At 34.8% G+C, this 24,549-nt stretch overlaps 2 protein-coding genes and 1 long non-coding RNA gene across 11 annotated transcripts in view; 1 reads left to right on the forward strand and 2 right to left on the reverse strand.

The window, feature by feature from the left end:
* The window catches only part of LOC113227908 (coiled-coil domain-containing protein AGAP005037), a 169,260-nt gene that overhangs the window by 134,447 nt on the left and 10,264 nt on the right, over positions 1-24,549 (reverse strand). The gene's annotated exons all lie outside the window — the stretch shown is intronic.
* Positions 3,202-24,549, forward strand: part of LOC113228486 (solute carrier family 35 member B1 homolog) — a 48,236-nt gene continuing 26,888 nt past the window's right edge. The window contains exons 1-2 of the mRNA XM_026461980.1: positions 3,202-3,303; positions 5,193-5,266. The gene's annotated coding sequence lies outside the window, so the exon portion shown is untranslated. The remainder of the gene's footprint in view (positions 3,304-5,192; positions 5,267-24,549) is intronic.
* Positions 9,971-10,602, reverse strand: LOC113228685. Its single transcript, XR_003310329.1, has 3 exons — positions 10,543-10,602; positions 10,335-10,404; positions 9,971-10,229 (listed from the first exon to the last, which is right to left on the reverse strand). It is a non-coding gene; the product is annotated as an uncharacterized LOC113228685 (long non-coding RNA).

Genomic DNA, 24,549 nt, shown 5'->3' on the forward strand with positions numbered 1-24,549 from the left:
TCTATATTTTATTTTTTTATATATATTTTTTATATATAATTATATATATTTTATTTTTTTATCTATCATATTTTTAATGAAAAAAAGTAGCACAATAACTTTATCAGCTCCTACGCTGCGTATAATCCTTATATTTAATTAAATTAAATTAATTATTATATTTAATTAAATTAATTTTAATAAATTAAAATAACAAAAAAGGAAAGTGGGTATTTGTTTAATTAAAAATAGCCCTGTATTATCTGGTCCGTAAATTTACTCAAAGACGGGTAAACTGTAAAGTCATTCTGAAACACTTAATGAAGCTTCAAGGGCGTGACTTGCAATATCGAAAAGTATTCGATGATTGATAAGTAAGTAATGTATTATGAAGTTTGTAGTACATATAGCGATATTTCATTAACCAGAGAAATTTACCACGTGGTTAGTCTTCATCATGTAAAAAAAATTGTCTACAGTGACTTTTCAGACTATATGGTAAATAGGTGAAGAAAAAAATTGCAAATTCTATTAAAAATTATCTGAAAAAAGTTTTTGTATCTATGTTTTTTTACATATATCTAATATCAAGTGATACGACGAACAAGGTTGTTCGGGTCAGAACCTTATATCGCAATGATCTGAGGAGCACGACCACTGCGCCTGTCACCCTGAGAAATAAGTTCATAAGCCCCATGTGTCTGTAATTTCATCACCACGTTTAGCCTGCAAAACCAGAACGCAGTAATGGTCATGATACTGCTTGGTGGCAGAAATAAGTGAGGTGGTAGTACTTTCCTGGACGAACTCTTTCACAAGGAACTCTCTACTACTAAAATATCCAAACAATAATAAATATTTATAGGAAAATTATATATAGAGTAAGGAATCTCTGTCCACATAATTAGGCAGAACGAGAATTCTTAATTTGGATAAAAGAACTGAGAACAAAGGAACTAAACTCTGAGATGAAATCGGAAGTCCAAAAATGTAAGCAAAGGTGTTACCATAACAAAAAAAGATTTTAAGAATAGTGGTAAACGTGTAAAGGTCTACAAAATAATGCAAGACGTTATGTTTTATATTGTTCTGAAATTGTGTAAGTGTATGTACAAGCAAAATATAAATCCAATAATCATTTTTATTTAAACACTCTATAAATAGAGAAGCTCACATAACGTATTCTAGAGGAAATATGTTTTTTGCTATTAGCAATGTTTCAGGTGCACACAACCTTTGGCTACCTTTTTTATTCGGTATATAAACACTATAATATGTTGTTACATTTATATTTTATTGTAAATAAATTATTTTTAAAGAATAATAAAATAAAAAGAATAAATTAATTGAATATTAAACAGTGATCATTATAATAAAAAATAAAAAATCAGTTTTTGATCAATAGGAATGGATAACGTCATGTCGGCGGTTTGCCTGTATTCCAGATTAAGCTGCATCGTCGCAATTTTGTTCATTCGATTTCTGGCGCTTGTTGTTATCGAATGTGCTCCTTGCTTTATATGCGTCGTGTTGTAGCATGCTTTTTGCACTTCCATATAATAGTTTTTGAACAATAGCTAAGAAAACTGATTGCCTTTTATTTATACATAATTGCACCCTATATTTGCTTGAGTAAAAACTTAAGTCAATGACATGTTATCGAAAACAAAACAAGGCATATAAATATATAAATAACGCACACACTCCTCCACACTACTCCACAGCTCCGCACTAGGAAAATCCTGTGTCGCGGTACCATGGACACACGCATAGTACACCATCGCATTAATGTTATACAAATGTTTCTCCCTCTTTCTCTGTGCGTGGCAGACGTGCATGGTAACCGTTCCACTGAGGCATTATAGAGTTTATGTTTCTGATAAAAAAAACCTGTGATATAGGGTAACTTTCCATGGGCAGTGGCCCTTCTCATTTCGTCATTATTTCTCAATAGAACTGTATTTCATGACACAAAATGATTTTAAAAGTTTTGTAAGTTGTTTAACAAAAGGATATTTTTTCATTATATTTATCACTCGTAATATGAAGAGTAGAACCGGATATAGGTCTAGGATTTATGAGATGTCACTTTGACAGTGACAGTTGTTTGTTTACATTTTTGGACCTCGATATCATCTCAGAGTTTAAACAAATTAGATGTTTGTACATACTCAAAAGGACGGTGGTAATGTTATTTCTATTTATAAAACGTGAAAATCACCTTGAATACGTCACGTGACACACAACATTGTCATTACAGGCAAACCTTTTAGAAACCTAGGAAGCTTAATATTTGCACGGAGATTATAGATACGGAGAGATAAGGAAAATAAAAATACATATAGATACGAGGACATAGCAACATTCGCACATAGAGCGGGGACGCTATGACGCACCTAATTCGGTTTCCCCGTAGGGATAACAGATATGGGTATACAATCCCGCATTCAGTGTTGGAAGATCATGAGATTTAGAATACATAAAACAATGAAGTCTAGAACATGATCAGAAAACTTAGGTATAAATCACAAGCGTAGAAATGATGAATCATATATAAAATAGCGTAATTAAATCATTTGGTGTCTACCAGCATTAGGTTTTCAATGTCTTTTGCGAAATTGACGTTGACAACTTTTTGCGACTTTGTCACGAGTTGAGCTTTGCTGTGCATTATCTTTGAACAGGACTTAACATAATTTGCGTTAGAAGTTGCCCCGACTCGCACATTACTTGTAAAAAAATTTCAAAGATTCCCGTCCAAGATTAAAATGTCCTATTGTATATTTTAATTTTGAAGGAAAATGTATAGGATCGACAACTACAAATCTTTCCAGTAGGAACACACAGAATAAAAGTTTTAGTGTCGTTTTAAAAACTTTATTACACTAATTCTCACACATCACGTACAATTGTTATTTATATTTACATAACATAAAATAGTACAATAATGACAACGAATACTATTAAATATTTTATTGCCCCTTTTGCATGAATCCGACCGTTATTTGGTTCAGAAGTTTGTTGTGATTTGCTCTATTATTTTGGTCGGTTGTTGATGCAGAAGCAGATGGTAGGGGATGCGCAGGACAGGCATCGGTTCGGCGAGTACCACGTGGTCGTCTCACTCCCTGGCTCACCCTCCCCGCCGGCGACTGAATCACGTAAGTGCCATTGAACCACGCCCCTCCCAATATTAACATTGCGTTGTTACAGCTATTACAACAAGCCCGCGGCGCGCAGCCGCCGACACCCGCCGGTGCCTGCCCTGCGACGACAGATCCTACCTGTCCATGTTAACTTTGGTGTTTATTATCACAGCTTAAGGTAAACAAGTACTATTTATATCGCGCTCGCGGCGGCGTAAAGTGTCAAGTGCCTCCAGATACGTCCACGACTACTGTGACACTAAGACTGAAGAAGACGTGTCTTTCTGTAGGAATCTGGTTTAAAAGAGAGATTGTTGCGTTGTTGGGTGCGGTCCCGCACAGGCGCGGGCGTGGATGTCCGGGATCAATGGCGACTAATAGCCACGCGAAATTAGCATGCTTTAAATAAATTTTAGCACCAACCGTACACTCCTGAAAAATTGTTCAGCGAGAACGTTCCGACAATCCTCTCCAGACGGCGCGGCTGTCACTTCTTCTAAACAATTTTTTACCCTAAATTTCATTTGCCGAAGTAAAATTGTAGAAGAATCACATTCAATTTATTTACACATAAAAGTAACAAACCACTAACTATTTTTTTTCAATTTGGATAATAACATTCGTAACATTCACTAAAGTAAGGTGCAAAAAATTATTAAACATTCCTAGCAGTTCTACAACTGCGTTATGCAATAGAAGGCCCTTAAGACTCACGTGGCTACGCTGCAACCGGCGTCAAAGCCATTACGTTCATTCACCCTTCGGCGTCGCACAGTAAACACAAACTGATAATTTATGGGCTTAGGAAAAGTTTGTGATATATTTTTATGCTTATAACGTATAAGACTGTGTATGTTACACTAAAATTAACAAACAATTATTAATATTTTTGAAAGTGGTATCGAGTATATTATGTTTAAAAATTATATTAAAAAATCAGGTACTTTCCGTCTCTTTACTCGCAGCTTATTGGAATTAAGCAAGCCTTATCATATTTTGCAATATTTTGAGGCTAAAAATAAAATATTTACTTCTCCATACAAATGAAAACTAAACATAAATTCCCTTTATTATCGCATTTAAAAAAAATTCAATAACAATAAAAATTGTCAGGGATGTTATTATTCATCATATAAAAAAGAACAACTGGTATTCCATAAACTATTTCTAAGCCCACGTATTTATTAATTTAGATCTACTGTGCGTCGTAGCGAACGCCGTAGCTTCTAGTAGCAATTCGACGTAATGGGAACTCCCTATTTAAATTGTAAGGTCTGATATAGCGCTTAGGATAGTTTGAGATGTACCATAGGTGTAACGTAGTGCACATTCGTTTATATAAATCAGTCTCATTTAAATTCCTTTCGATAAGTAGCTTTTATATACATATACATATATAGTCACTTATATTTGTAAGCTTAGTTATAACCTATTTTACTCTGTTCCACTAAAGAAATTCATTACCTATCGGTACCTGTATCAGACGATTCTCACGAGAAATCGATTTGAAATTTTATGAGTCTGTTACCGTTTAGTTTATTTTTCGGGTCATTGGTTTTCAGTTCTGTACCTGTTGTTGTAGTATAGTTACGTTAAGAGGGTTCATAAGGGCGACCTGTAGTTAAATAGTAAACTTCTGAAGAAAAACAAAATAAACTTCTTCAGTTTTAATTTTTATTAACTTTCATCGGAAGATGAGCAAAAAAGATCAGTTGAGCTCGTATCAACCGAATGTGTAATATTTGATTTTCAATCATATTATCAATGTTAAGTTAACATCTCTTTCAAAATCAAAATTAAAAAATCAATATATTTTTAAGTGAAATTGATTGGCGATTAATTGGTTACAACACTATTATTTTAAATAAAATAAGACTGAGGATGTCATTGTTTTTAAGACGTTATTTTGAAATTCATGCGAAAATAATACTTGAAATTTGTTCTATCATGTTATGTAACGCTTCACTAAATTATAATGTATTTTTTTAAACTCAATAAGGTAATAATTGTTTGTTGATTGTATCGTTAATTGCATTCAAAGTTATATACTATTGTCCTCTTTTTCAGATTGGGCCTCTTAAATTGTGACGACTGTAACTCCTGGCGTAATGACAATTAAAGTACTATTTTGTAATATTTAGGTACGTTTTCTTGTTTCATATTTACATTGTTCATAGGTTGTAAATTGAAAAGCTTTAAAATAATTTTGAGAAGGTTTACAATACACTGAATCGATATTTGAAAGCAAAAATTAGCCGATTTCAATCAAGTTTAAAAAACCCTTGTCATGAGTCTCTACATTTTCTACCTAAGACAGCTAGTCATAACTGGAAGGCAATTCTACAGATTTACGTTAATATTAAACGAAATAAATAAAATAAAAAGACTTTATTCTTCAACCGAAGATTTACAACAATATTTAATATAAAGCAATGCTTAATGTCGAAGTAAAGGTAAAAGCCTCAGAAATTTGCTGGTTTTCAGGCTTCACCTGGCTAGTATTCGCCACTGCAGACACCGTAGTATAATATAGAGACGGGTACCTTTTCGATTATATTTTATATAAATAGGAGGGTACCTCACTCACTATATACGTTTACTACAGAAATAACAAACCTTAAACCTTAAAATAGCATACGTACCAATTCCGTTTGCTGTACTTATTTTTTTTTTTTGCCTCAATCCTTAACAACGACGACAAAATCGTGAATGTAATAAGATTATCAGGTAGAAGGTTATTACTAGTTGTAGCAGCAGTTGCTGTAAATCTCTTTTGTAATATTTTATGGTCTCTTAAAGTTTGTTTTATATTTTAAATCTAAATTTAAATTCATTGTTTTTGGCTCCTTTTCTTCACTTTTGCTTTGATAGACGTGTTTATAATAAAAATTAATAAACTGTAAGTACATTTACTTGGCCTTGCTAACTCTTTGTCAGCACTCATTCGAACCCATTGATACAGTCCTGTACACTATTTGTAGGTACTATTAATCCAAAAGCCAAACTGAGCACTTGTTATTTTCACCGCTGTGATGACCATCGCCTATACCCAGGGGATCCTTACCTCGATTACAATAAATGCGACACGTAATTTAACGTAGGCAAACAAACAAACCTTGATCTTTACAAAGTCCAATTGACCGCACAACTTTCCAAGTGTTATTCTATATTTCTATATTTTATGAATTTACTTAAATTATATTACATTAACTTACTTCAAGTTCATAAAGCCACGGTAACTGTTGTAAAATTTTAAACAATAGCAATGTTCATGAGTGCTGCAATGTTTCTTTTGGACAAACGTTTCAATGCGAAAGGGTGGCATAAAAAAAGTAAAATCATATTGTCATCAATCATAATATCAATCAATCATGAATGATTTGATTTTATTTTTATTTTATTTTTATTTATTTTTAGATACGATAAAATCATTTTTCAAACTCAATAAATACTCAATATTTGTTTTTTTTTTCAAACATTCCACTGTTTCGTTCTGCGTATCCCACGGACCCACGGACACGGCTTTTGTTTGAACAAAGAAATACACATGACAGTTTAATTGAACAAATTTTGGTGGTCAAAGAGATTTTTTTTCACTTTTTGTCTTTAGCTAGACAGATAGCTTTTTAAATAGTTTGCCGATATTGTTTTATTAATAATAATAATAAGTTTTTTATTTTCTCGCCACATTATCGGTACATTGAGCATAACAACAAGCACTATACATAAAAAAAAAGAAAGAATCATATTGTGGGAGACTGGTGCCTAAACTAGACGCATTTCAGGTCACCAGGACTCCACCCCTTGGTAAATACAAATTTGCAACTTAGAATTATGTACTTGTACCTACATTGATAGTTGCGATTACTAAATTATCCACCTACATTAAAGTTTACAAAATTGAATTGGAATTCAAGACAAACGACAAAATAGATACGACTGCGTTGAGTGGTTATAAGCGCTAGAAAACGCTGGAATCGATTGAGACTTGCGACATATGTTATGGAATTTTCACGATTTTAGTAGTTCCGATTACGATACCGCCGAAAGTATGGAGACTATAAATAAAGACGAAGTTACCACTGTACATTCTCGAGTCGAGTTCCTGTAATTGTTGAAAATAGACGCAATGGCAGGCAAGAGGAGTAAAACTGTGCATATACGTGTCTCTATTATAACTATTTTTATTGACGAAGGACGAAAATGTAAACTACAAAACAAAGACCTCCATGACTGTAGGTAACTATTTCGTAGCTACGTATTGTCTTTCAGGTAATTTTTCACATCCAGAATACAATTTGTATAACAGAAATATGCAAGCAACGTCATGAGTCCGCCTTCTCATCACCAAAATGTAATAGCTAAACAGCACTAATGCTATGAAGACCAAATCAAACTGAATCTTTTGCTGACGGCGTTAATATACATATTCAGTGTATAACGATATGGTTTATGCGCATTTCACTTAGGAGCATCATTTTCATTGTCTCCGATTTTTTAAAATTAGGTATTAATTAGAAACTTATACAAATTTTGTTAGAAATCGTCAATATCACTTCTTTCATTAAACCAGTTTTTGGTTTAAATACTTATTTTCCCTCCTAAGCCGATTAATTCAACTTTTTCTTGACTTAGTAGAAAGTCGACACACAGCACAAGTTCGTACGTCGTAAAGGACGTAAATACCCGTAAGAGCAGCGTAAATACGCATAGGTATAAGAAATATAAGCCTATTATAATATACGTGCACTAGTGCACGTGGCTGCCAACCGGTCAACCTCCCTACCCACACCCGTAAACGCAACCGTCCCCTCAATATTTCATTAAAAATGCACCTCTACGAAGAGCTGGGAACTATTGCAGTCGATAACCGACATGTTTGTGAAAGACTCATTTTTTTTTAGTTCGGTCTAAACTAAATTTTTATCTTCATTTATTGCAAAAACCTGCATAAAATATCGTGAGACAACTCACGTAGTCTTGCCTTACGTATTTCATTAAAAATGCACCTGTACGAAGAGCTGTGACCTATTGCAGTCGATAACCGACGTGTTTGTAAACGACACAATTTTTCTTAGTTCGGTCTAAACTGAATTTTTGTTTTCATTTATTGCAAGAGACAACAAAGCAAAAAAAATCTCTAACGAAAACAAGAAACTACTTGAAAACAATTTAAATATTTTTGCAGACAAGATGCTTAAGTCTTACGTTACAAAGAACTTAATGCATTAAGAGAAAAAAAGAAGAACGCGGTTACTTATACAAGTGTATTCAAGAACTTAGAGAAAAATGAATAGAAAAAAACTCAAAAAATATTTAAAGCGCTGAACACCATTTAATACGCCAATAAATAATTTATAACCCCCTCTTTTTTATGGTATTTATAAATTTAGATAGCATTGAAAGACACTTAGAATATCTTTTTGGATCAGGGTACTATTATAAATTCAATTCAGACTGTCGCGTACTGTTTGTATCAATCCCATGTTTCTTGTGTCTAAAAAAGTTATCGCAGTTTACAGAAAAATATATTTTATAAAGAAAGTGGAGTGTCATATAGCAGAAGTACATGTAGCGCACTATAAGTTTCCGGAACTGGCCACTTACATAAACAATAATTAAAAAGTAATTACAACATTTGAAAATGGTCTCTTTGGCTGTAGAATACAGTTTGTTTCTTGTGACTATCACTTGTTTTTACATTGTGGAGTCACTTTAGAAATTGGTTGTCTACATCACCATGGATTTAACTCGTGAAAATTTTCGTAGTATGACTTTCTACGACTTTAAGTGTAATTTAACAGCTCAGTGGAGCTTCGCTCGGCTTGAAACTGCTTCTGGCAATGAAGCACTATGCAAAACGACTATTTATAGCTGGTTTGCAGAATTCAAACGCGGTCGTGTGAATCTCAGTGACGAATTTCGTGATGGTCGCCTGTCCATTGCTGAGAACAACAAAAACATCGATGCTGTGCGCCGCATGATCAAAACAGACAGACATGGGATATACCATGAGATTCAGGCATAGGAATGAGTTAAATACAATCAATACTACACAAACATTTGGGTGTGAGAAGCTGTGCTTTCGGTGGATCCCACACATTTTGACTAAGGCTCAAAAAACGGATCGCGTCACTTGGTGCAATGCCATGCTTACAAGATTCAACAAAGGGGCGTCAAATTTGATGTGGGACACCAAACATGGATTTATAGTTACGATCCCAAAACAAAGCGGCAATCAAGCGCATGGGTCTTTCGAGATGAGCCGAAACCAACCAAAGTGGTACGCGTGCAAAGTGCCTCTAAGCGGAGGATTGCTTCTTTTTTTAATAAAACTGGGCACGTGGCTACTGTTGCTTTGGAGAACGTTGTACCATGAATAGTGATTGGTACACGACAATTTGTTTGCCGGAAGTTATTGACAAACTTTGTAAAAATAACTGTAAACGCCGTATAATTTTGCACCACTATAATGCCAGTTCTCACACGGCCAGTCAGACAAAAGAATTTTTGAAGGTGAAGGACCTTATGAGTTGACCTTATGAGTATGTCGGGACTGTACACGGGATGGTGTAGGTACAGTCCCGACCTGGCACCTTGTGACTTTCATTTATTTCCAAAAATTAAGAACCAGTTACGCGGTCAACGATTTTCATCACCTAAAGAGGCTGTCGAAGAATATGAAAAATATGTTTCAGAGATTGTCACGGAAGAGTGGCATAAATATTTTCAAAATTGGATTTATGTCTTTATAAAATCATTTTCATAGTTGATTTTCATAATTTTCATAATTTTCATCGACATGTAATGAATAATCTCTAAATTTAACAAAAACAAGCTGGTGTATATTTATCTAAATATTTTTTGTCTTTTACATAGTATTTTAATAGTGTTAAGTACTATAGTTTTAATTATAATGTTATTTATCCCTTAAGTTATTTTTGTTGTCTGTTATTGTAGTATGACTTGTCTTGTTGTACTTTCACTGCTTCCTCTTGTTTGCGTATTATGTCGATGGTTGTGAGGTATACAAATAGATTATAGGTTCTCCTAGTAACAAGGGAGCCGTCTTGAGTCTTGAGCTTTATAATGGAGTCAGGAATCCTGCAGTAAAACAAATAAATAATTATTGGTGCTTAACATTTACGTAATACCATCAAAAATGTATAATTCTAAATATGTAGTGGCAGTATAATATGTTGTTCTTACCTAAAGTTTCCGGCCTGCATACCATCCATTCTCATTCCTCTTGATAAAGGTTGACGCTCGCATTTAACATCTGTGGATTCGATTGAAAGAATATTAATTATGATTCATGTTATTGTCTGAAATGAAATTTACCTTATAAATATTTAGATTTTATTATATTTATAGTAATTAATGAATTGTAATATAATTAGTTAACTATTGTGCTTACCTTAAGTGGAAACCATGTTTTCGTATGGTATTTCCAATGTAAATCTTTCCGGGGTTCTCGCATGCCGTGATAGCAATATTATTATTATAAATTTTATATAACACAAATTGGAAATAGCTGAACTGGTTAACTGATGGATTGCAAAACCTATATTTCTTTTTATTTCACATTTTCTTCTCACTCAATGCATTGTTAATAATTTAATAATGATTTTTCAATTCAATTACGACTTGTGTTCCGTTACATGATGACACGACCGGTCTTGAGCGCAGCGAGTTACCTCTGTGTGCACTTTTGCAGTATTCGGAATACGAAATACGCTTATTGCTGAATATGTTTGTTCTGTTTCGTTGTTCCTGTGCACAAGTTTTTTGTGTTGTATGTGTTTTGTCTATATGAAAGTCGATATTCAAATGTTTCAAATTTAAAAAAAAAAAATCACAGAAACCATTTGAAAAAAGTTTCATTCGAAAACCTCAAACCATGAAGATTCTATGAAAATTCAAAGAACCTATTGCAATAAAACGGCAATTTCATACTTTAACCCCTAATATTTATAAAATAAATTAATTTCCAGAAATTATTGCTTTCAGGTTTAATCTGTTTCGTTGTATGTATTCTATTCATAAGTTGAAGTTGTTTATCACAGACTACATACATACTTTTCTTTCTTTTCGTTTCGTCGTATGCAAAAGCAAAAACTGATCATTAAGTGTATGATTTGGGTTGTGGTAAATCCATGTTTTGGGGGTACCATAAATAATTAACATCCACTCTCTGCTCCACCAAGTAACTGTAAGTTCATGTAAAATGTATCAACAACCTGTGTCGCCACTCACACACCACAGTAAACTAAAATCTTACATAATATTGTTACAAATAATATTATTAATACATTAATACAGACACAGTCATTTACACATATCAGTAAATTTTTATGCCAACTAAGTACTTGTACTCAACAAATGTTTGTAAAAGATATTATGTCATTAAGACATTCTTATAGATTCTTTGTGTGAATAACTTATTAATTTATTTCAAAAATATACATAATAAACATTGACTTTGATAATCAAATAGGAACGGCGAATCCACACTGTAAATATAGTATATGCGTCATTTACAACCGTTTTGATGCAAAAAGATTGCTTTTTGTCGGTTTCAGTTTTCCTATCCCAGTACAAAAATGGCGACAGAATAATGAACGAGTTAAACTTATCAACGTTAAACGAGTTAACTCGTCAACCGCACTGAATGTTCAATGTACATATTATGTTAATTCTTATTTGTACATAAAAAACAAATTACAGAAAGAGATAACGACAAAGAAGAACTTATCCCTTTAGGGGATCTCTCTGCTAAACTTAAATGCTGGAATCGCTGGAATATATACCAAAAATCCACAATTAGGCACAACATCGCAACTCTATAGAGTGATTTAGAATATTCTAGGTCTCAGTCTACTGGCACATAAAAGAATATTGAACTTAAATGTCAGTGAAATATAGTTGCTTTTTATTTGTCATGATGACACAAATATACATAGATGACACAAATACAGATAATCCATAATACAGAAGAACTACCAACATCGGGTACTGTGGCATTATCTTCAATAACCCCTGCCTTTACCATCCACGAACATAATGACGATGCAAGTGATACTATTATACCGACGGAGTCTAAAACGGCCATTCTTAAAACAGCACATTTTTGCAAATAGAAACATAAATATTCATTAATATAGTTTATACTTTTACCTAAAGGTATTTTCAAGATTTAAACTCTGCTATGTAGTTATCATACTTATTTTATTTTTCAAACCCATGTACTTCTCATTTTAGCCCAGAATGGCTTACATCTATGCCATTCAATATTCTGAGTGGCAAAATACTGCTTTTGTAATCACTTAAAAATATAATTCACCACGAAGATTCTTTTAAAAAGTTCCATCATATATACGAGTGTCTCGTCCGAAGATACAATTACTACCATCGCCTTTCCTTTGAAAGAAACGGAAACAGAGAAAAATAAAAAAAAGAAGTTATTTTCAGTTTGAAAAATGATTTGAAAATCAGAAAAAAAATCGAACGCGAAACAGAAGCAATTTCAATAGCTAAAAATGATATAAGAAAAATTGGCAACAATTAGAGAAGCGGACCTGGAAGCACTAGGTTCTGAAGACTAATATGTTCACAATATTAATAGTTTAGCTTAAACTTGTTCATATTTCAATCTTATTATTAGGCTGAGAACACCGAATTGTGAGAATGGCAGGCAGAAACAATCCTACAGTGATAAATAACATCAAAAGATTGAAAATCGATAGGTCTTTAGAATACCAGACATGGAAATGGGGTAGAAAAGTAACATTTTAAAATTGCAAGGAATAGCATTTTTTAAATCATGGTGTTTTATAAAGAATTAAAGAAATGTGTTGTTACTAAAATTAAAAAAACGTGACATTATGACATCTTCGGTATGCTTTTAGGGAAAAATATTTGGTACTACATTGACGTAATAATTTTGGCAAACAACATCTGTAACAAGTGTTTATTTTCGTTTGGAGAAAAATGAGCAGAAAATACATAAACATGTTATATTTACATGTAGTACTGTAAAAATACACAAAGTTTTATTAACAGGACAACACGACATAAATTTGAAATAAACTTAAAAAAATCAATTTCTCCTGTAGCATTACAAGAAGTACAATTGCGTCAGTGTAGCACCAAATGAGCGATTTGTAATAACTATAATCTCAATTTTTTAGTTTACTTATTATCACTTATCACTATTTTCAAAAATTATTTCCTCGAAAACTTTTGTGTTCCTAAAATTGAAAATTAGTACGGAGTTTGCTAATCTGGCTAAGTCTGCCTCCACAAATAATATCAATCTATGTAAATCCGATGAAACTAGAAAATAACCTTGATCTAATGCAGCAAGCAGAACAATCTGTATATTACCCAACACTTCAACTATTTACATCAGAACTGTCGTGTCTAGGCCCATTTAATTGGTTTCTACGAGTAATTGCAAATGGTGCCTGGGGTCTAATGATGGTGTACGAAAGTGTACACGGGAACTAAGCTTTATTAAAGTTACACTCACCGAGTTTGTACTCGTGATACTGGTCTCAACTAATTTGTAGACAAACAGTGACTTTATTGACTTTTTAGTATTCGCTGTTCTGTAACGGGCGTTTTTTAAAAATTTTATTAAAATTTTTGTCAAGTCAATCCTGCGATTTACTGATAAAGTTGTTGGACACACTTTTACTATACACAGAGTAACTTGAGTTCTAGGAGATATATTGATGGATCTTAAATTCTTAAGATAGACAAACGAATGTTAATTGTTAAGCAGCAAATGTTCACTCTGAATTTTGAACAAAGACGAGCCTAAAAGGCTTCCTTTGATTGGAATTCAATGTTTATTTTAAAATAAATGAATTCTAAATGAGTTTCCGCACTTGACTACAGAATTTTTTAGCGCAACCTTATCTATAGAGAAGCAAATCCGACCTTGTGGATGGCCATGAAAAAAGCGGGTAGGATACAATAATACAGTTCTCAATTCGCGTTTTCGCAAATTGACAGATCATTCCATAAAATCGCTTAATTAATCTGCAGGGCTAAAAAGGCCGTATTGGCAAAATCATAATATTATGATTAATTGACAATTTATAATTTTATGAATTGTTTCAAACAAAAAAAAAACCAGTTCATCTATTTGACAGTGTTCTATGGAGGTCTCCGTAGAACAGTGAACTGTCAACTAATCATATTATTATTCTGCCAAAGCGGTCTTTTTAGGCCCCCTGTACGCTATACACGCGAAAGTCTTTTTTTTTTCAATTACGTCATGTTGGGAACAAACTCTTACTTATTCAGAAAACATTTACTTTTAATGTTACCAAGTAAAGGGACGGACAAGTCGTGCGCTTGCTGGTAAACCATAGATCTACCCGTTGCAGTGCCACACAAAGCTTTAAATCGCAACGATCTGAAGGAAACTTCCAATATGTCTGTAACCCTGAGACATAAAGTCGACAAATCCCATATGTTTGTAGTTTCCAGCACTCTTACCTACTCTTCAAAACCGGAACGCAATAATGCGTTACTACTTACATTACTGCTGGGCGACAGAAATAGTTCTCCTAAACTCTCTACACAACGAGCTTTTTTTATAATAAATATATATATATAATAATAATATAATAAATAATAATGTGCGCATTTAACCTCCATCTCACCTAAATAATGCCTATTCACTCTCCTCCCTTGAAAAGATCTAAGTTATAGCGTTCGGGGAACAAGTCCGCCGGTAGGGACTTCCACTCTCTAACCGCTCGCCCTATAAATGTGGAAGCGAAACGCTTCGTGCGAATCCTGGAAATATCCAGGATATAGGGGTGGAATCCCAGTCCACGTTTAGTACCCCGATGATGCAAAAGGGGAGGGCGGAATCGAACCACGCAATTCCATCGCACACTCTCCGTGATATATCCTGTAGAATACCGATAAGCAGGCAACTTTAAGGCGGTGTTCAGGGCTCTGCAGCTTCGCCTCTACTAATTTCGAGTCACCTATAAGCCTCTTGGCAGGCTTGTCTATTGATGAATCCAAGGTGGCCAGTTGGTATTTAGCAGAGCCATCCCGTAAGTGGCAGCAGAACTCCATACACGACCAAACTTGTGATTGGTACAGCTGCAACTGCCCCGATGTGAAGTAACGCCTCACCTTGAAAAGGATGCCAAGCTTCCTGGCTGCACTTTTGGCCATGTATTCAATGTATCTGCCGAAGTTCTGATTGGACGACAAGTCCATTCCAAGTAGCTGGAGACGGTCGGCTATCGGTATGGATACATCACGAAAAGTCGGAGTCAGGTGAAAGGGACTCCGCTTTGTGGAGAATAGAGACGCCTGCGTTTTTGTAGCATTAAATTTGACAAGATTGGCATCGCCCCAATCGTAGACTGCCTTAAGTGTCAAATTCAAAGGACTAACCATGGACTCTCGACAACACTGGATTTCTTCCATTGCTTGCTTCCTTGCTTCACCATGTCTTTCTATAGCCTCGCTCCATAGATGAGAGGCGTACGCAAGAAGATCCCTAGTAGATCGCCCTCGTCGTTGTGCTGCTGATAAAGCTCTACTGTCTATTTTTTGACAATATTTTATTTTGTTTTAGATAATTCTTTATTTATTCAGAAACAATTGTTTAAAACAATAAAGTTGGTATATTTAGCACGCATAAATGTTAACTGAATAAATAAGGGCTTGTTCACGCCATACATAGAAGCAGTAAGGCTCCTTGTGAAAGAGTTCGTCTTCTGTAGTACTGCCACCTTACCTATTTCTGCCGCCAAGCAGTAATGTGAGTATTAGTGTGTTTCGATTTTGTAGGGTAAGGGTGCTGTGACATTACAGGCACATGGGACTTGTCAAGTTATGTCTCAGGGTGACAGGCGCAGTGGCAGTGTCTCTTATATCATGGCAATTTAAAGCTCTGTTCTGCGATTTAAAGCTCTCTAAAAAAACCCAGGGAAGTGTTAGTATTAGATAATAGCATAGATATATCCCATATCTCAGACAGGTATTGTCTAATAGAGCAAGTTCTGTCTTTGATAGACATGACTTGTATTTTTATTCTTTTTTATTCCTTTACGTGGAGAAAATAAATTACAACATTTCTGGCCTCACAATACTTACCGTCATTTTGGCTGGAATTGGCGTCGGATAGCAAACAAGAGGCTTACGTCGACGGACCCGCAAATCGATGCCTTACTTTCTCAAACTCGTATCTTATAAAGAGTGATAATTCAGGAGATGGGAAAACTTTCCATTTATTTCAAATTTCTTATCAAGGGTGTTAATAAATGCATCCAGCATTACTTTAAGAATAGGTAAAAACCAGTGGGTAAATATGAAGGAAATGTGATATGAAATGAGCCTCCAAAATTTATATATACGATACATTTATTGCATTTCAGTATCTTTGTGCTTTAAATTATGAGTTTGAGAAAGGAAGGCGACGATATTTTACATTTATGACAACCATTACTTTGGGAAATGTACCTAAAACCTCATTATCGGAATAAATTTAAAGCAATAATGATTTCTTAATAATTATACCTTGTCAAAGTAGGAAACTCCCTGTACTATGAGCACCAGAGCAAAGAAGTAGCTCCGAAGCACTACCCATGGCACCCTAACCAGGATCAAAAAAAAAATATGTAGGATTTTTTCTAATCTAAATCTCGCACATTAGTTTTTTTTTTCAAACAAATCAGCGTTTCGGGTCCTTTACAGGTTTCTGGCTGACTCAGTCAGCCGGTTTTGGTTTTTTTTGGAGAAAGAAATATACGCGCTTTAGACCCGAAAAAATTGTTTCATTTTCTATGTGTAATAATCGCGAAAACTTAAGAATTAGAAAAACTCGATTCCCAAACAGATCTACTCAAGAATCGAATCCGGTACTGAGATCATCAAATTGTGACAAGCCCAAATTATTATCTCGTGCAATAATAAACAGGGAATCAATTAAGTTGATGCCATGATGAAAGTTATTTTAATTCATAAAACTATACTCGTTCATTCTTATTTACTTATATTTAATATTATTACTTGTCATGCTCGTAAAGTTAGGTATATATAAAGTGTAAAATTTGCAGTTGCAGTTGATTAAAGTGTTTTAGTTTTAAGACTAACATAAAATTTATAATGGCTGCCAGCGCGTTTCTAGCTGTCTAAAAATCTGAGCCCATATAAAATTTCCGTTAGGGATTGTACGTGATATGATTTTAAATTTAATCCATAAAACCAACAATCAATTACCTCTGTAAATATCAGTAACAATGTAGGTACGGAATTGTTGGAACCACATGTAGAAAATGAGGTAATGTCGACCATGTAATAAATTTCTGACCACTTACAAAGTGCACTAAATACACAAGCTTTTGTTAAACAAAGTCAGAATATTATAATTTTCCATATTTTCCGAACTTTGAATATACGTATATATAGAGGTAATAAAAGGTTGTAGTGAAACTCAAATGTGTATTTGATAAATAAGAAGCACCTAAGTTTTCTCGAAAACCAAAGAAAATTGTGCAGGGGGGAGTTTTCATCGTGCGTTTGGAATATTAAAACATAGATACCTCTTGTTACGCCTCACACAAAATGTTTGGTTTGGATTTTGGAATACTGTGCGCCAGCGCAAGGAATACTTTACTTTTTGCAGCATCTGTGGAAAGACCTGACTGAATCATCTGCATTATCTCTTTCACACTCTTCTGCACAGACAGGGTTTATGACGTCTGTCTGGGCAAAACTCTTGGCAATAGTATCTCAAGCAATTGACACTGCGGATTAAGTTCTACGTTCTGTATAATATTAGATTTGTTCTTTTAAGAATAAGTGGAAAGCAATTTTCTTTCTGCTATTTTGTAAACTTAAAACACACATTTTCAACGTTACACCATAGGAATATTTTTTAAAAAAGACTAAGTATTTATTAATTTAAACTTTATTTACTTTGTGTATCGATTTATACATTCAAGAATAACTTGGTCACTGGTGTAATGGGCTGGTGTCCGCAACTCGACGTCAAGGCGCCATTCAAGAATAATTCAATATTTTAAAGGAAGTTGAAAAATCGATGTTTTCATTTTCGAACAGTTTAGATAAAATAAATAAGGGTCAGATTCTTTAAATGTTGCTTTATTAAATATTTTCAAGCTTATAATTGTAAGCGCAATAGTTAAAAAAATATCTCTCAGCAAAACTTTTCCCCCGAGCACGCATAAACCACACATTCAACCATACGAACTGCACGCAATAATATTCGCCTCAGCAGTCAATTTTATTTTTGCCCTATTAAACTATAAATTATAAATCGCTTAACGTTTTTGGCCACTTAGTTGGGTTACTGTTCAGTATTTCTTGTTAAGAAGATAGGGGAAATATGAAGCCTGAAATACTCGTACAATGTAAGGACCTTAAAAATTCTATTTCATATATTTTTTTCCTAAATTTAGGGACAAAACTCGAAATTAGTAGGTCTCCATAAATGTTAAATGTACGCAAGAAAATACTCTTCGTCAAATGCAACTCTGTGAACATGTTAATCAACATGGTATCCAATACGTTCGCAATTAATGGGGCTATAGAGTCAATGTAGTATCGAGTCTTGATATCGATACTTCTATTTTATAGAAATAAATCATCTCATAAATTTGAGAGCTAAAACAACGAAAACCCAAATCTGTGATAAGATTTTTCAGTACACGTCAAATTGGTGCGAATCATATAATTAATATTTTCTTTTAATAACGCGGGGCTATGTTGTAACGCGGGGCTATGTTGAGTGCGTATCATAACCCCGCACTAAGGAAACCCTGTGTCGCGGGTGCCATAGACACACATATAGACAACCACAAATTACACCCAAACTCACGAGATAAATAAATGTAGGCCATACAAATATTTCTCCTGGCCCGGGAATCGAGAGGCCCGGGAGGCAGTCCGGCATGGTAACCGTTCGGCCACGGAGGCAGTTAAATTAACTACAATATCAAAGGGCTATCATACATTAAAGGCCTATGAAGTCTTAATATTTAGTAGTAGTATTGATTTAACGTAGCTCTAATAGCATAATTATGTGAATAAATTAAATTGGAGCTCCGCGATAAGATCGACTCATCCGTAGAACAAAGATCTATATGCAAGACTACTTGTTCTCAGGACACAGTACATTTCGTTCGTTCTTCTTCGCTGTGGATGTCAGATCGACCGTTGTTCGATTTTATATTTCCGAAACGAAATAAGATATATAAATTCTCAAAACACCTTTACATAGGCCTTAGTTTGAATAACTAAATTATTCTCGTAACGTACTTATTATCTTTTCGCTATATAATCACATCGGACTCTGTTCTTCGGATGAGTCGAGATGCCAAAAATTTAGACACCATTTTCCTTAATATGACTATGCAAAGGCCTTGGTTTCGAATCCGAGCTCGCACCTCTGAATTTCTCGGAATTTATGTGCGAAATTTAATTTGAAATTTACCGAGAGCTTTTCGGTGAAGGAAAACATCGTGATGAAACCTGCACGTCGAAGAAAGTTCACAACCCTCTGAAAACTTGTGAAGTTCCCAACCCGCATTGGGCCAGTGTGGCGGACTATGGCCTAAACCCTCACTTGAGAGGAGACCTGTGCCTAGCAGTGGGAATAAATGGGTTGAAGATGATGATTATGATGACTATTCCAACAAGTTGAGCAAGGCCACAACACGGTGCTCACTATGATACCACGGGCTGCCTTTGCAATAGTGCGACCGGCGATCAACTGTCAGGAAACTCGACTCTGTCGGGAAGGTCCAACGTTCTTACGTCTTTGCCACAGGGATACCGAGATGCAGTGCAAATAAAAAAAATACTTCCATACAAAATATTTACTGAATTTTTTTATACTTAACGATATTCGAATTCGTTCCCATCCCATCTCTAGTGTAGCAGCACAGACATATATCTAGATAGACGCCGCAAGTACAGCAATTTGTATGAATATGTACCCACTATGACGTCACATACTACATACATAATACGCGTAAACACGCTTATTCCATTCAATTAATCGATACTAAGCAGAATAATTTTTGTTCAAGTATTTGTTGATTACAAGTAGTCGTTACATTAATTGAATAGAAAAAAACTAGAATAGGATAGCTAAGGATTAAAATAATAAAGGAATAAAGGAAAGAAGAAATAAAGGAAGAAGGAAAGGAATAAAGGATTATTTTACTTGTTTTAAAAAATGTGGATTACTTAATAAAATGACTTTAATTTTTAATCGACGTCAAATATTAAAATTATTGCCTTTCCAATAAAATGAGCTTATTATATAACATACTTTTGTAATAGAAGATCTTATCGATTAACATAAATAATGAAAACGAACGTCAATATATGAACTTGCGACTGCCTTAATTAACTTTACTAGATGTTTTCTGTTGATAATTGATCAAATTGATGACTGGCAAGACAATGAAAATGTTACTGCTGACAAAATATGGTAAAATCTTATTAATCAGAAGAGGTTTACTTAATGACGGCCTCGGGTGGAATTTTTGTGATTTATTTATTATTTCTCGGATTTCTAACTCCGCTACTTTGCATTTTTTGACAGTATCTTAGATGGGATAAACTAGACCACCTTCGTCCTCGAAAGCAACGAATTCACACGTATGACCAACTACTGGATTTTGTAAAGATTTGGAGAGATTTTTATATTACTCGTACTACATATCCGGTGAAGTATGTAATTATTTGCTCACTATATTCAGACATTAGAGGTAACGTGCTGCAAAAATTATCGAAATTACAAATACTACTGATAATAGATACTACAAAACGTTATAGGTAACAAAACAGTTCTAGAATATTTTTATAATATTGCTAAGGTCATAATAATTTTCGTACCTTTGTTTTCAAAATTGATCAGAATCGAGAACAGTGTTGCCTAACGTATACCTACATCACTAAATGTTAAATTTGGACAAAGAAATGTACAAGCGGCCGTACCATGAAACTGAATGCATTATACAAAAGTGCGTTCGTTCGATTTTCTTGGCGTATTAACAAAGGATCACAAATATATCGCACCAAGTAAAAGCCGCAATGTATTACAAACATGAGGCATACACTCGGTTGCCTATTGGTTTTCTCGAAATTCATACAGAACCAAAATAATTGTTTTCAAAATAAATTATGCATTTTCTTATTACAATATCACTTGTCCGTGTGAGGAAACGTCCCTGTTTACCCGTTTACCTACAGTTATAGTGCTTTTGCAGTTTATAATGGCACAATTATGCATTTTTCGCGTTTTCGACTGGTGTTTATCAACGGGAACGATCGAGCGCGTTCTGAAGTGCAGCAGCGGCAAGTAAGTGAATTTCATTTTCGGCACGCGAAGTACGTACACTTGCGGCGTCTATCTAGATATATGTATGTCTGTGTGTAGCAGCTACCAAACGTACCAGAATGTCGAACCCCTTCCGGTCCATCCATCTAGTATCGATGTTACTTATCCAGACTCTATGAATGCAATCAACATGAATAATCATACAAAACAGACAACTACCTACAGCTTTTGGCATCCAGTAACTCTAATTTCGGATAGAACAATCCTTAATGGAGAACACATTTTTACCTACCTCTTTGTCTTTTTCTTTATCTTTAATCGTGAATTATTTATAAAATATAAATAGTTTCTTTCGAGTGAAATTGCGAGTTAAAATTAGCAGTTTTTTATTTATTTATTCAGAATAACCAACAAGTCATACCCTCAATAATTAAAATTGAGATTACACAATACAAATTGACTAGCGTGATAAAGTGTTACCTTAAATAAAGGTTACCATACATAAAAGAGTCAAGAGACAAGAAAACAAAATGTGTTAAATTTGAATTACCTAACGTAAAATCGACTAGTCCAAGCATAGAAATAAACGGAGAAAAGTTAGACTTTGTTAATAAAACAGTCTTCTTGGGAGTGACCTTAGATAGTAGGTAAACTTCAATGGTTTCCACATATATCTTCCGTGGCCAGCAGATTAAGCTCCGCTGCATACGCAGTCCGCAGAATACGTGAGCTTACCGATGTTAGTACTGCTAGACTAGTTTACTTTAGTTACTTCCATAGTATAATTTCCTGCGGGATTCTCATGTGGGGTAAAGCGGCACATATTCAAACCATATTTATATTGCAAAAACGAGCGATTCGTTCTGTGTACCGTCTAGGCTCTCGGGTTTCTCTCAGAGAAAAGTTTAAGGAGACTGGTATCGTGACTGTGGCATCACAGTACGTTTACTGAAATATTTTATATGCCCGTAAAAATATACGTATATATATATTCGTAGAAAATTTTCTGGTGGTAAAAGCAGCCATTTTTTATGTTGAATTTTATATGGTATTTCTATGTACATCTAAATGATACTGTGTTTATTACAGTCGGCACCTCGAAAATACCCCTACTTTCGGACGATTAAATTTGAAGATTTAATTAGTGTGTAATTGGAATTACGCTAGTTCAAGTTCTAAGAATTTAAAGTTTGCCTAAGAGAAGTACTCGTTGCAAATCGCTAAAAAACTTGGAGTTAGCGTCACATAGAGGAAAGCAAAATGGAACAGGCTCTTCGTATACGGCTTGAGCTTAGCAAAAATCAGCTGAATGCAACCTTTCTTAAGGCTTTGGAGGTGTTGAGACAGGTTGAACATGGAGGAGCTGATTTATCAGAAGTCAAGAGGATCAAATATGAGTTGAGTGTAGTCACATCAAAGTTCAAGGAAGAAGTCCTCCGCTACATTGATAAGATTGCTGAAGTATCAACGGACATAATTAAGGACTATACAGAACTGGAATTCAAAGCTGAAAAGGCCATTATGGACCTTTCACAAGAACAATGCGAGCAGCCGCGGCAGAGTAACTGTGCAAAACTGCCCAAACTACAACTGCCTGTATTTGAAGGAGATATTCTTAAGTGGCATGATTTTTGGGACCAGTTCGAAGCAAGTGTGCATATGGCAACCACCAACAACGCATTGAAGATGGCCTACCTTGTTGCGTCACTGAGAGGTTCAGCTCTAGAAGCTATCGAGGGTTTGGGAACAACCAACCAAAACTACGGCATTGCAGTAGAAACTTTAAAAAACCGGTACGGCAACAAGCAGTTCCTAGTCGATGCCCACTACAATGCGCTACATCAGTTGGAGTGTGCTAAGGAGACACCTAGTGATTGTAGGCGAGTCCTCAACAGCGTTGAGAAAAATATGAGAGTGCTGCAGTCACTGGGCGAGGACATAAATGGCAATGGGTTCCGGACTATATTGCTGAACAAGTTTCCAGAGAAAGTAATGTTTCAGTTGAATATTGCTATTAAAAGGGATAGTACAGTCTTAGCAATACGAGAGCAGCTTGATAACATAATCACTGCAATGGAATTATCTCAAGCAAAGTCAGATGTGGTGTCAGAAAACAGACCTACATGCTCAACGGATGTCCTACACATACGGACACAAACGCGCAATAAAGGAAGGAACTGGCATAACAATAAAGTAAAAACTGGAACATCACAGGAACATGTCAGCTGTCGTGACAAAATACAATTGAAGCGAAATATTACAACTGGCGCAGATAGCAATGTGAAAAGAACACGTAGGTCCTGCATATTCTGTGATGGTGGACATTATAATGACCAGTGTAATACCTTTAAAAGTATGGAAGAGAGAATCAAGAAGATAGGGAATAGGTGCTTCAAATGCTTTCAAGAAGGACACAGAAGTAAGCAGTGTCAAAAAAGGATAATATGCTATCACTGCACAGGACCCCATAACCGCGCCCTATGTCGTAAGAAGATATCAGGTATGAATACTGGTCTTACTAAAATACCAAATGTTACATGTCACAGTCATAACTGTAGATCCTTCTTACAGACGGCAACGGCAAGGGTCCTGAGTAACAATAAGAAACATCCTTGCAGAATTCTCATGGATAGTGGTAGCCAGAGAAGCTACATAACTACACGCCTAGCAAACCTGCTATCCATAACACCTTCTGGAGAAGACCTGCTAATGATTTACACCTTTGGATCAGAAAACCCTTTGGAAATGCTCAGCCCTTCAATCGAGATCACAATAGAAACCAATAGAAGCATACAAAAACAGATACAGGTCAATATTGTACCCAACATTACAGAGAGGATACTGGTACCACAGATAACTTCCTTAGACTCAGTCGATGTCATGGCTGATGATGGCTCATGTGGTCAAGGAATTGACATTCTTATCGGTAATGATTATTACTTCTCATTTATCACAGGGAAAAGGATTAAGTTGGATGAAGAGTTATATTTGGCTGATACTGAATTTGGCTGGATTTTATCAGGCTGTGTGGATACTGGCAAAGATGAAAATACCCTCGCAGTAGTGACATAC

The sequence above is a fragment of the Hyposmocoma kahamanoa genome, unplaced genomic scaffold, assembly GCF_003589595.1.
Source record: "Hyposmocoma kahamanoa isolate Upper Pololo Valley unplaced genomic scaffold, ASM358959v1 100021, whole genome shotgun sequence".
Classification (NCBI taxonomy): domain Eukaryota; kingdom Metazoa; phylum Arthropoda; class Insecta; order Lepidoptera; family Cosmopterigidae; genus Hyposmocoma; species Hyposmocoma kahamanoa.